This window comes from Polistes dominula, unplaced genomic scaffold (genome assembly GCF_049000335.1).
Source record: "Polistes dominula isolate Pdom_NZ unplaced genomic scaffold, Pdom_raw_medaka contig_27, whole genome shotgun sequence".
NCBI lineage: Eukaryota > Metazoa > Arthropoda > Insecta > Hymenoptera > Vespidae > Polistes > Polistes dominula.
In genome coordinates this window covers 4,996,521-5,010,174 of record NW_028300906.1, presented here as the reverse complement: position 1 = coordinate 5,010,174, position 13,654 = coordinate 4,996,521, and the positions used below count along the sequence as shown (strand labels likewise).

Genomic DNA, 13,654 nt, shown 5'->3' with positions numbered 1-13,654 from the left:
TACAATAGTTGATTCTTATATCTTTAATAAAAAGAAATTTTCTCATTTAAAATCGAGAAAATTACAAGAATAATGTTTGAACTACATTTTACATTATTCAGCAATCTAATGATATTTGCAGATTAATTGCATTATAGAAAAACTATTTAGTCTACAAAAATCCGATGTAAGAATATCGGATATTTTTCGTTTTTTCAGATATACATATATTTCCTTTGATACAAAATAGATTACATTTCAGGTATTATATAGAAAAATGCATGTAATTTTCGCATACAACTAGCGTTTGTATGTTTCTTTACAGCGTAAGAGAAAAACTATAGGATTACAAAAATGATATGCTAATACATTAGATGATTCTTATATCTTTAATAAAAAGAAATTTTGTCATTTAAAATCAATAAAATTACAAGAATAATGTTGGAAACACATTGCACATTATTCAGCAATCTAATGATATTTGCAGTTTAACTACATTATAGAAAAATTACTCAGTCTACAAAAAATCCGATGTAAGAATATCGGATATTTTTCGTATTTTTAGATATAAATATATTTCCTATCATACAAAATAGATTACATTACTGTTCTTATGTTGAAAAATGTATGTAATTTCCGCATACAATTAACGTTTGTATGTTTCTTTACTACGTAAGGAAAAAACTATAGAATTACAAAAATTATATGCTAATACATTAGATGATTCTTATATCTTTAATAAAAAGAAATTTTGTCATTTAAAATCGATAAAATTACAAGAATAACGTTTGAACTACATTTTACATTATTCAGCAATCTAATGATATTTGCAGTTTAACTACATTATAGAAAAATTACTCAGTCTACAAAAATCCGATGTAAGAATATCGGAAATTTTTCGTTTTTTTAGGTATACACATATTTCCTATGATACATAATCGATTATATTTCAGGTATTATATTGAAAAATGCATGTAATTTTCGCATACAATTAGCGTTCGTATGTGTCTTTACAGCGTAAGAGAAAAACTATAGGATTACAAAAATGATATGCTAATACATTAGTTGATTCTTATATCTTTAATAAAAAGAAATTTTGTCATTTAAAATCGATAAAATTACAAGAATAATACTGAATAAATATTAATTACTATCAAGCGCGAATTCTCCGAAGAAAAATAAGTTTCATTTACATTGGAATTTTATCAAACGCGAATTCTCCGAAGAAAGATAAGCGTCAGTTACACTGGAATGTTATCAAGCGCGAGTTCTGAAAACTGCGCCGTCAGCAAAAATGCAAGTGCGATGTGAGTTCGGGGAACCGCGCGGTTAGCAAAAATGCACGTGCGGATATTTTTTACAGACTATGAGTAAGAAATATAATAACGTGTGAATATTTTGTGCACGTTAAAATAACAAATTTAAAACAACCATTCCACTATAACGTCGACCAAGAAGTCAGTACTGGAAGAATGTAATGTCGGTATTACCGACGCTTATTATCGACTAACCTGGTTACCGACCGACACTGTCTGTAATGCAGATCCCTCTATGAACAACAATAGATTCTCTATGCTCTATTTTACCCATTTTACAAAATGCAAATATCGATGGTCGTTCATAGGAAACACAGTATTATTTTTAAAATAATAATAATAATATTAATGAAAAGAAATAAAAATTACAGTATATATGTTGAAAAATGTATTTAATTTTTACACATAATAAAAGTTTTTTTTTCTTGACTGCATTAGAGAAAAATTATAGGATTACACAAAATTGTTGCTAATTTATTAGTAGATTCTTGTTTCCTTACCAAAAATAATTCCTGTTATTTAAAATCGATAAAACTACAAGCAAAATGTTAGAATAACATTGTATATTATTCAGCAGTCTAAAGATGTTTGTAGATTTACTGCATCATAGATAAATTTGTTAGTCTACAAAAATCCGATGTCATAATTTTCGAAATATTTGGTTTTTTTAATATACATATATTTCCTATGATACAAAATCGATTATATTACAGTAACTGTTCGCGCGCACTATATGTTATGCTGACGCGAATCCGTTTTCAACTAGCGTACCGTTTTACAGATGCAATTATAAGCGAGTTGCACGGAAATTCTTTTGACGGTAAACTAATACAGTGTGAGTGGTTTTGTAGTATACTAAAGGCAGTTCATCAATCACTAATGATTTATTAACTTGAGTCTTTGGCGACTATGTTACAATTGTTTAATGTGGACTGAATAGATGTATGATGTGAAAATGTATAACACAAAAATGTATAATGAGCGAAGTGAGTATGTATTACGAAGAGAGAGCGTATGTATTAAGAACAGAACGTATGCGTTACGAACAGTACTTATGAGTTACGAACAGTAAGTCTTACCTGATTTCACATGTTTTTATACCTGAATTAGTTACACCCCTTGGGAAAGGGAAGGGGTTGAATGCAATTGATTAACCAATAGTAGGAGGGTCCACCTACCAGGATCTCCTGAAGGAAAATCTTATGTTTTGGGAAAGGAAAACAATGCATAGAGAAACAAGATCGAGGATGTTATTTCCTTTTATGATATCGTACGTGGTTAGATATGAATCAGAAACCTTCAAAGGGCCCGACACGATTTAACGGGTTTTTATCGCACCATATGTTTCTTTGATTATTAAAATAGTTTGGGAATTTATGGCCCTTTGGAATTTCTTAATGTTTTAGGTAAACAGTACCTTATACCTGCTGCCTATCGTATTTTATGATGTTTGCTACCATAAACTTATGGTATGGTTTTCTTCAAATGAAATTAAATATATAAGAAAAAATAACTAAATATAAGTTATCGTCTACCAATGATTTGGTACCGAACATTAACAAAGAAACATATATGCGTCGATAGACCACGCTAGTTATTTTTACCAAACGTATATATGCGTCCATAACACTCAAAGGATTAATGTGTGATTTTGATAAGCAAGTAAACACATATCTTCTATTTATATATTTTTTTTTCTTCTTTGTATCATGAATTATTTCTATTTTATATATCTCTTTTTGAAATCGTGTAGTCACGTTGTAACTTTCCGGGTATCCCCACTCCATCGAACTACTGCTGCTGCTAGTGACCTCAACTTGTTCAGCAACTCTTAGTTCTGTATCTTGTCGCTATGTTGTGCATGGTCGGACATATACTCGCAGTTATAACGAAGTTCGTTGTGTATAAGTATCATTGAAAACGAGTGGAAAGCATACTTACCTGGCGCAGAGGTTACCGTGATCATGAAGGCAGTTCCTCCAGGGCAAGGCTCTTCCATTGCACTTCGGTTGAGCTGACCCTTGCGAATATCCCTAATGTGGATATCTCGGGCGTATAATTTTTGGTAGTCGGGGGACTGCGTTCGCGCTATCCCGGATAATTTCAATTCAAACCAAAATCTCTTAAATATTTTCCTTCAATATAATTTTATCTTATAAAACATTAACATACTCCTTTTGATCAAACTATACAGTAAAATAAACCCATGCACGTAATACACCTGGTCATGTAAAAAGAATTTAATTGTATATTAAGTTGTAATTAGGATTCGAATTTGTTTTTATAAAAGGTTTTTTGTAAAATTTTAATATGATTTTTTAAATATTGTTATGTAGTTTTGATCTTTGCTTTTTTAATTAATATTTTAACTGTAAAATGTATTTTTTACTTGTTGAATATTATTGATGGAGAAAAGAAGCAACTCTTTTTTATTTGTACCTAATAATTTTTGATTTTTAAATACTATGTTGCATGCTAGAAAAATGCATTTTGTGCAATTGGGAGATAGGTGTGTAATATTTTCACTTACCTACACATTAGGTAAAATTACAAAAAATAAAATATAAATTTTGGATAGTAAAACATTTAAAAGATATAGATATATTATGAAGTTAATATAAATTTTTATCGCCATTTTTGATTGTTTCCATTAAAAAAAAAAAAAGGAAAAAAAATATTAAAAAGGAATAATTGATTTTTGTCGTTTTTAACCAATATTTTTTATGAAAATTTATATTTATGAAATAAATTGAGTATTTCTTTTTTAAACCGCAATTGAAATCTCATATAATATTTGTTAATATTTAAAAAAAAAAAATACTAAATAAAAATAATGCAGAGAAAATTCTCTCTGTGATTGCAACTACAAAAGAGACGAGTGGAAAAAAAGATTTTAATGCTTGGAAATCAAATAATTTCGTAATGTTACAGCTACTTTTATTATTATTTTTATTATTTTTTTATTTTGCAAATATAACGTAACGAAAAAAAAACGAAATGAAAATTTGTTGAAATGACCCACATATATTCCCGTAAATCAGACATTCGTTTTGCATTAGAAGTAGCCAACGATACGGTTACTGGTGGGAATGTCGGTGAAGAACTGTACTGACATGGAGGAAACCTGGTGAAATTCTCGAGGAAGGAAAGAAATTAAACGTAGAGAAGGACCACCCATGCTCACCCGCAAATTGAGTTGCATCAGATCTAAAATTTAAACATTTAAATTAACCCGTTTAGCAAGTCAAAGAGATTAATGCGTATTTACAGTGTTTCTCCCTCAGTTTAATCTGAAACATTTCTATATCGATATTTTGTATTATTATTTTTTATGTAAAAAAGAACACATCACACACATGCGCGCACACACACGCGCACACATACATGTGCATACATATATACATACGTTGGGTTTTTTATATATTACATTATTAAATAAGGAGTTTCCCTTATTATTTTATTTAATTACTTAATAAAATAATTTTCAATTACTATTAAAATAAATTTCTATTTTATTTAACTATTAATTTATTTATTATTTATTATTTTATTTAATAATACGTTTCCACCCATCCCCTCGATACAACACGTGTGGTTATATATATTTATATATATTTTTTTAAATAAAATAATTCTTAACAATTTAATATTTATCTTTTGGTAATAGTCTACTGACAAATTATTTTAAATTTTTTTTTCTCCACGTTTATACAGCACGCGTGCGTGCACGCTCGAGGTTATTGTACGATCCGAAAGGATCGTACGGTAATTAGCAGAATTCAAAATTCGCGCGCATCCACCTCCATCGATTAAAGGTCTAGATCGATACTCATTGTGAGCATCGATCAACTACTAGTAACTACCGAAGCGCCCCTCTAGTCACCCCCACCTCTCGCCTCCCCACTTACCCCCAGTCCGTACGCCCTGCTGGTACAGTACAAAAGGACATTCTTACAGTCCATTATAGGAAGCCTGTGAATACATATCGAAATCAAAAGAGTTAAGCTAAGTTAGTTAAGGAACGTAAGCGAAGCGAGCGAGAGGTGAGATCTTTCCATTATATACATTTCATATTGACGGTATTTTCCCGCGTGGTAATACCACGTGGTGGACTCTCATTTTTATAATTAAACATCATCCAGGGTTTGTATGCCGCAAGGCTTTTCCCTGACGAGCCAATAAAAAAGGCATTGTTTCTTTGTTTGGCTCAACCACGTGTTTTATTTTACACCTTAACCTAATCCTTTCTTCTCCACTTCATAGCATACAATTAATGATCAGAGGAATTTTCATTGAAGAATCTTTTGGTCAAAACATTCTGGTGCAATCCTGTAAGGTGCGAGTTCCCGACTTCTGATTTACGAAGCAGTGAATAGACTATCACCACGCCGAGCAAACCGATTAGAGAACAACGAAGTCGAGAAAGTCCGCCATCTTGCGAACATCTTCAACGCTCAGCTCAACCATCATCGCGAAGGATCTAGAAACGAGATAAGTAGTTTCAATTATCCGTGTGTGCGCTTATGCATAACAAACCTTTATTCATTAACACATATTTCAAGTGAAACTGCGCCTTCGAATCCAGTAGAAGTTTGCAATTTCCAATATCATTATTCATTTATTCATCTTTTGTAAGAAATTTCACATTAAGCTTTGAATCGACATATGAATAATTTAATTATTAATATCAACGGTAGAAACGTAGAGATTCACGAAATAGTTATTTCTTAATCACGCGGAAATCACTTTATCCTTGTACAAATAACGATAACATTTTCGGCGGTCCCACCGTCACGCCGTATTTCTTTATTTGAACGATCGACTAGAGAACGAAGACGCCGCGACGTGTAGAGGGTTTCTCTAGTGAAATAAGATTAGATTAAAACTTTTGCGACTTGCTTCCTTTCATTGAACATTTGTCAACGGCTACGTAATCTAATAACTACTTCCTGTTAGCGTGATTCCCTAGTCTTCTAGTAACTTTAGAGGGCGCGATCTTCGGTCGTACCGCCATAGTCGTGTGGGGAACAAGGTCAACGGAAAAGGTTGATCTGGAGATTTACGCGATAGTCGTCAATTTAAGTAACAAAAATATATATATTTATTAACAAGATACAACTAAACTCTTGGACGCCATATATAGGACTAACTTACATTTCGACCGTTACGTTCAACTTGGGCCTAGTTAGTCTAGTACCCGCATAGGGAGGAAGGGCGCCAGTGTGCCGCGTCGATACACTAGGCACGTATCGCCACAACCACTCCCTCCCTAACATTTACCCTATCTTATTCTTAACAATATGTACAGTCTTTGAGGTTAATAATCTTTGGTACCTAATAAGTTTTAAATTGCACAGTTTTCTTTTCTTGTAGGTTTTCAAAAAATGCTGGTTTTAAACGTTCTGTAGACATATTTGTTGCTATTCCTTTGTAATCTATTTTAAAAACATGATCTGTCAGTCTTTCGATTATTGGAAATGGTCCTTCGTATGGTGCTTCTAATGACTTTTTCATTGCGTCTACTCTTACAAAAACATGGGTGCAGCTGTACAAGGTTTTGTGTACGAAAGGTTTGCTTTTTATATGATGTGCTGTTGGTACAGGACGTATTCTTCTCATATGTTCTCTGAATTTTTCTATATACATCTGTGGATTATCTGGTAGCTCTTCATTTAGAAAAAATTCTCCGGGAAGTCTTAGCGTTACTCCATATAGCATTTCTGCTGCGCTTGCTTTTAAATCTTCCTTATAGCTAGTACGTAAACCTAATAAAACTGTTGGTAAAATATCAACCCATTCTGTTGAACCGCTACAAATTATAGCTGTTTTGAGAGATCGATGCCATCGCTCTATTATTCCATTTGAAGCTGGATTATAAGCTGTTGTGCGAGTTCTCGTGCAACCTAAAAGTTTAGTCAGTGCATTAAATAATTGAGATTCGAATTGTGTACCTTGGTCTGTAGTAATCGTAACCGGAGCTCCAAATCTAGCGATCCATGTGCTATATAATGCGGTTGCTACTGTGTCAGCTGTTATATCTTTTATTGGAGTGGCTTCAGGCCATCTTGTAAAACGATCTATCATTGTAAGACAATATGTATATCCTTTTGATGGTGGTAATGGTCCTACGATATCTATATGTATGTGTTCGAATCGTCCCTTGGGTACCTCTATTTTTTCCGGAGTGATTTTATTATGGCGTTTTATTTTGCTTTTCTGGCACTTAATGCATGTTCTACTCCATTCTCTGATGTCTGCGTTCATTTTCAGCCATACGAAACTTTTCGCGATGATTCTCTTGGTGTTTCTACCACTGGGATGCGATAAGTTATGGGTGGCATTGAAAATTCTTTTACGTAGACTGTTCGGTACGTATGGACGTATATCATCTTTCTCTATGTCACAATACAGGTAGGAGTTTGAATCGTTTATTCTAATTTTGTACAGCTTCCACATAGGCATGCTTCCCTTTAAAATCTGTTGAAGTTCTTCATCTGTAGTTTGTTCTCTGATGAGTTCTTCAGTGGAGATTATGGTTGGCATGTCAATTTGCTCGATTCTCGATAGCGTGTCTGCTATTTGGTTATTTTGGCCTGTTATATGTACTATTTTTGTTGTAAATTGGCCGATATAATCTAGGTGTCTTAATTGTCTTGGAGTGGCTTTGTCGGATTTCTGGTGAAAAGCTTGAGTCAATGGTTTATGGTCGGTTTGTATAGTTATGTCTTGGCCTTCTAGAAGATGTTTGAAAAATTTTATACTTTTGTAGATGGCCAAAAGTTCTCGATCATAAGTGCTATATTTGAGTTGAGCTTTTTCGAGTTTTCTAGAGAAAAATCCGAGAGGTTTCCATTCGTCATTTTCCAATTGTTCCAAGACAGCTCCAATCGCCCTGTCTGAAGCATCAGTTGATAATCGTAGTTTTGCGTTTTCCTTAGGATAGTGTAGCAGTGATGTATCTGATATTTGTTTTTTACATAACTCAAATGCTTCTTCTGTGAGTGGAGTCCATTTTATCGGACGTTTGTCTCTTTTTTTTGTTCCAGTTAGTAAGGAGTTTAGCAATATATGAGTTTCTGCTGCTTTTGGTATAAACCTCCTATAGAAATTTAGTATACCTAGAAAACGTCTTAGGTCTGTTATCGTTTTAGGTTTGGGGTAATTCTGAATTGTCTGAACTCGTTCTGTCAACGGTGCAATACCAGCAGAGCTTATTTCAAAACCCAAATACCTGACTTTTTCCTTTGCCAATATGCATTTGTCTATATTTATAGATAAACCGTACTCCTCTAATCTTTTAAATACTGTTTGTAGATGTTGGTAATGTTCTTCTACTGATTTAGAAGCTATTAATATGTCATCTATATAGCAATAACAGTAGTGAAGGTTACGTAATACCGTGTCCATAAATCTCTGGAAAGATTGTGCTGCATTGCATAAACCAAAAGGCATTACCAGATATTCGAATAAACCGAATGGTGTGATTAATGCTGTTTTTTCTCTGTCTTCAGGAGCTATGGGAATTTGATGATAAGCACGAGCGAGATCTAAAACTGAGTATATTTTTGAGCCTTCTAACTGATGTGTAAAGTCGTGTATATGAGGAAGAGGATACCTATCTGGTTGAGTTATACTATTGAGCCTACGGTAGTCACCGCATGGTCTCCATTCTCCAGTTTTCTTCCTTACCATATGTAAAGGACTAGCCCATTGACTTTTTGACGGTTGACAAATACCTTGTTTTAGCATTAATTCGAATTCTGTTTTTGCAGCTTTAAGTTTTTCGGGTGGAAGACGTCTCGCTTTTTCTGTAATTGGAGGGCCTTTAGTTACTATGTAATGTTGAACTCGATGCTTTGTACTATTGGTGAAGTTTGGCTTGGTGATCGCCACGAATTTCCTTAGCAGCTCGTGACATCCACTACTGCTATTGATCGTAGTAATTGTGGGGTGACTGGAATTGCTAATTTCACCTCTGCTAGAAAGTTGCGTTTTGCCATCAATCAATTTTTTATTTTTTATGTCCACCAGTAAATTATAATATCCTAGGAAATCTACTCCCAAAATTGCTCTTGTTGTTTTTGCAACTGTGAACTTCCATATAAATTGTCTACGTAAGCCTAGGTTTATGGAAAGTACTTTTTTACCATACGTATGAATGGTTGAACCGTTTGCAGCATATAGGTTATATTCGCTGTCTAATGTTCTCCTGTCACCAGATGTTTTTGGGATAACAGATATATCAGCGCCTGTGTCTATCAAAAATCTTATTCCGGATATTCTGTCTGGAATTATGAGGCGGCTTTGTCTCTGTGCACCATCTCCAATCGCCTCAATATTAGATGGTGTATCTAGTTTCCCTGTTTTCGCTGATCTGGGCCGGTCCAGTTACAAGGTTTACGACATCTCCATGACTTTTCGCCAAATTTTGCATGGAAATAGCATGGTCTATTCCTATTACGACTCCTAGATCTTGATCTATTCCTGGAATGATAAACTGGTCGATCATATTGTCTGCCATGATATTTACCTCTTACTAAGGTTTCCAGGTGGGCCATTTTTTCTGTGAGCTGTGCCATTTCGTCATGTAGTTTTCTATCTTGTGATTCGTCTCCCGAGCTTTTGTCAACTATGGTTGCTACCTCATAATGCCCTGTTCTTTCTATTGTTTTATCGGCTAGGGTTGCTAGACGTTCGAGACCAACGTCTTCTACGACTGCTAGTACTTCCTGTATTCTCGTTGGCAATCTCTGTAACCATAGGGTTTGTAGGACTTGGGTACTTACATTGTCTCCTGCTAATAATTTCATTTCTCTTAGCAGAACTGAAGGTTTTTTGTTCTGTAGCTCCAAGCCTGTAAGGAGTTGTCGAAATTTTGATTCTTCCGACGCTGTTAAGCGTGTGATCAATGCCTCCTTTATTTCAGTATATGAATCGTTAGACGTGGTGGCAATTATGTCCGCCACAATTTTCAAGGTCGCAACATCCAAATGTCGGACAACTGCTGCGCTTTTTACGGCATCAGAGCGTACATTATAAGCTGCGAATTCACGCTCTAGCATCATGAACCATAGCGTTGGTTCGTCTCTCATGAAAGGAGCTAATTTAACGCTACGAAATTCGCTTGCCTGTATCTCGGGTCCTTTGTTCTCTGTTCGACTATCTGCGCCATTTTTTGCTGTACCGGTCTTTGTTCCCTGAATTTCCATTTTTTTCCTTTTTTTATATTCCCGGGTTTCGGCACCAATTATTTATGTGGGGAACAAGGTTAACGGAAAAGGTTGATCTGGAGATTTACGCGATAGTCGTCAATTAAAGTAACAAAAATATATAAATTTATTAACAAGATACAACTAAACTCTTGGACGCCATATATAGGACTAACTTACATTTCGACCGTTACGTTCAACTTGGGTTTAGTTAGTCTAGTACCCGCATAGGGAGGAAGGGCGCCAGTGTGCCGCGTCGATACACTAGTACACAGTCGTTGTGGCGATACGTGCCTAGTGTATCGACGCGGCACACTGGCGCCCTTCCTCCCTATGCGGGTACTAGACTAACTAAACCCAAGTTGAACGTAACGGTCGAAATGTAAGTTAGTCCTATATATGGCGTCCAAAGTTTAGTTGTATCTTGTTAATAAATTTATATATTTTTGTTACTTTAATTGACGACTATCGCGTAAATCTCCAGATCAACCTTTTCCGTTAACTTGTTCCCCACATAAATAATTGGTGCCGAAACCCGGGAATATAAAAAAAGGAAAAAATGGAAATTCAGGGAACAAAGACCGGTACAGCAAAAAATGGCGCAGATAGTCGAACGAGAACAAAGGACCCGAGATACAGGCAAGCGAATTTCGTAGCGTTAAATTAGCTCGCTTTCATGAGAGACGAACCAACGCTATGGTTCATGATGCTAGAGCGTGAATTCGCAGCTTGCAATGTACGCTCTGATGCCGTAAAAAGCGCAGCAGTTGTCCGACATTTGAATGTTGCGACCTTGAAAATTGTGGCGGACATAATTGCCACCACGTCTCAACGATTCATATACTGAAATAAAGGAGGCATTGATCACACGCTTAACAGCGTCGGAAGAATCAAAATTTCGACAACTCCTTACAGACTTGGAGCTACAGAACAAAAAACCTTCAGTTCTGCTAAGAGAAATGAAATTATTAGCGGGAGACAATGTAAGTACCCAAGTCCTACAAACCCTGTAGTTACAGAGATTGCCAACGAGAATACAGGAAGTACTAGCAGTCGTAGAGGACGTTGATCTCGAACGTCTAGCAACCCTAGCCGATAAAACAATAGAAAGAACAGGGCATTATGAGCTAGCAACCATAGTTGACAAAAGCTCGGAAGACGAAACACCAAATAGAAAACTACATGACGAAATAGCACAGCTCACAGAAAAATGGCCCATCTGGAAACCGTAGTAAGAGGTAAATATCATGGCGGACAATATAATCGACCAGTTTATCATTCCACTAATAGATCAAGATCTAGGAGTCGTAATAGGAATAGACCATGCTATTTCCATGCAAAATTTGGCGAAAAGTCATGGAGATGTCGTAAACCTTGTAACTGGACCGGCCCAGATCAGCGAAAACAGGGAAACTAGATACACCATCTAATATTGAGGCGATTGGAGATGGTGCACAGAGACAAAGCCGCCTCATAATTCCAGACAGGATATCCGGAATAAGACTTTTGATAGACACAGGCGCTGATATCTGTTATCCCAAAAACACCTAGTGACAGGAGAACATTAGACAGCGAATACTAACCTATATGCTGCAAACGGTTTAATCATTCATACGTATGGTAAAAAGTACTTCCATAAACCTAGGCTACGTAGACAATTTATATGGAAATTCACAGTTGCAAAAACAACAAGAGCAATTTTGGGAGTAGATTTCTAGGATATTATAATTTACTGGTGGACATAAAAAATAAAAAATTGATTGATGGCAAAACGCAACTTTCTAGCAGAGGTGAAATTAGCAATTCCAGTCACCCCACAATCACTACGATCAATAGCAGTAGTGGATGTCACGAGCTGCTAGGAAATTCGTGGCGATCACCAAGCCAAACTTCACCAATAGTACAAAGCATCGAGTTCAACATTACATAGTAACTAAAGGCCCTCCAATTACAGAAAAAGCGAGACGTCTTCCACCCGAAAAACTTAAAGCTGCAAAAACAGAATTCGAATTAATGCTAAAACAAGGTATTTGTCAACCGTCAAAAAGTCAATGGGCTAGTCCTTTACATATGGTAGGAAGAAAACTGGAGAATGAGACCATGCGGTGACTACCGTAGGCTCAATAGTATACTCAACCAGATAGGTATCCTCTTCCTCATATACACGACTTTACACATCAGTTAGAAGGCTCAAAAATATACTCAGTTTTAGATCTCGCTCGTGCTTATCATCAAATTCCCATAGCTCCTGAAGACAGAGAAAAAACGGCATTGATCACACCATTCGGTTTATTCGAATATCTGGTAATGCCTTTTGGTTTATGCAATGCAGCACAATCTTTCCAGAGATTTATGGACACGGTATTACGTAACCTTCACTACTGTTATTGCTATATAGATGACATATTAATAGCTTCTAAATCAGTAGAAGAACATTACCAACATCTACAAACAGTATTTAAAAGATTAGAGGAGTACGGTTTTATCTATAAATATAGACAAATGCATATTGGCAAAAGAAAAAGTCAGGTATTTGGGTTTTGAAATAAGCTCTGCTGGTATTGCACCATTGACAGAACGAGTTCAGGCAATTCAGGATTACCCCAAACCTAAAACGATAACAGACCTAAGACGTTTTCTAGGTATACTAAATTTCTATAGGAGGTTTATACCTAAAGCAGCAGAAACTCATATATTGCTAAACTCCTTACTAACTGGAACAAAAAAAGAGACAAACGTCCGATAAAATGGACTCCACTCACAGAAGAAGCATTTGAGTTATGTAAAAAACAAATATCAGATACATCACTGCTACACTATCCTAAGGAAAACGCAAAACTACGATTATCAACTGATGCTTCAGACAAAGCGATTGGAGCTGTCTTGGAACAATTGGAAAATGACGAATGGAAACCTCTCGGATTTCTCTAGAAAACTCGAAAAGCTCAACTCAAATATAGCACTTATGATCGAGAACTTTTAGCCATCTACAAAAGTATAAAATTTTTCAAACATCTTCTAGAAGGCCAAGACATAACTGTACAAACCGACCATAAACCATTGACTCAAGCTTTTCACCAGAAATCCGACAAGCCACTCCAAGACAATTAAGACACCTAGATTATATCGGCCAATTTACAACAAAAATAG

At 35.3% G+C, this 13,654-nt stretch overlaps 1 non-coding gene across 1 annotated transcript; it reads left to right on the top strand.

The window, feature by feature from the left end:
• Nucleotides 1–3,228: 3,228 nt before the first annotated feature.
• Nucleotides 3,229–3,393, top strand: LOC149033436 (U1 spliceosomal RNA). Its single transcript, XR_016179019.1, has one exon. It is a non-coding gene; the product is annotated as a U1 spliceosomal RNA (small nuclear RNA).
• The last annotated feature ends 10,261 nt before the right edge of the window (nucleotides 3,394–13,654 follow it).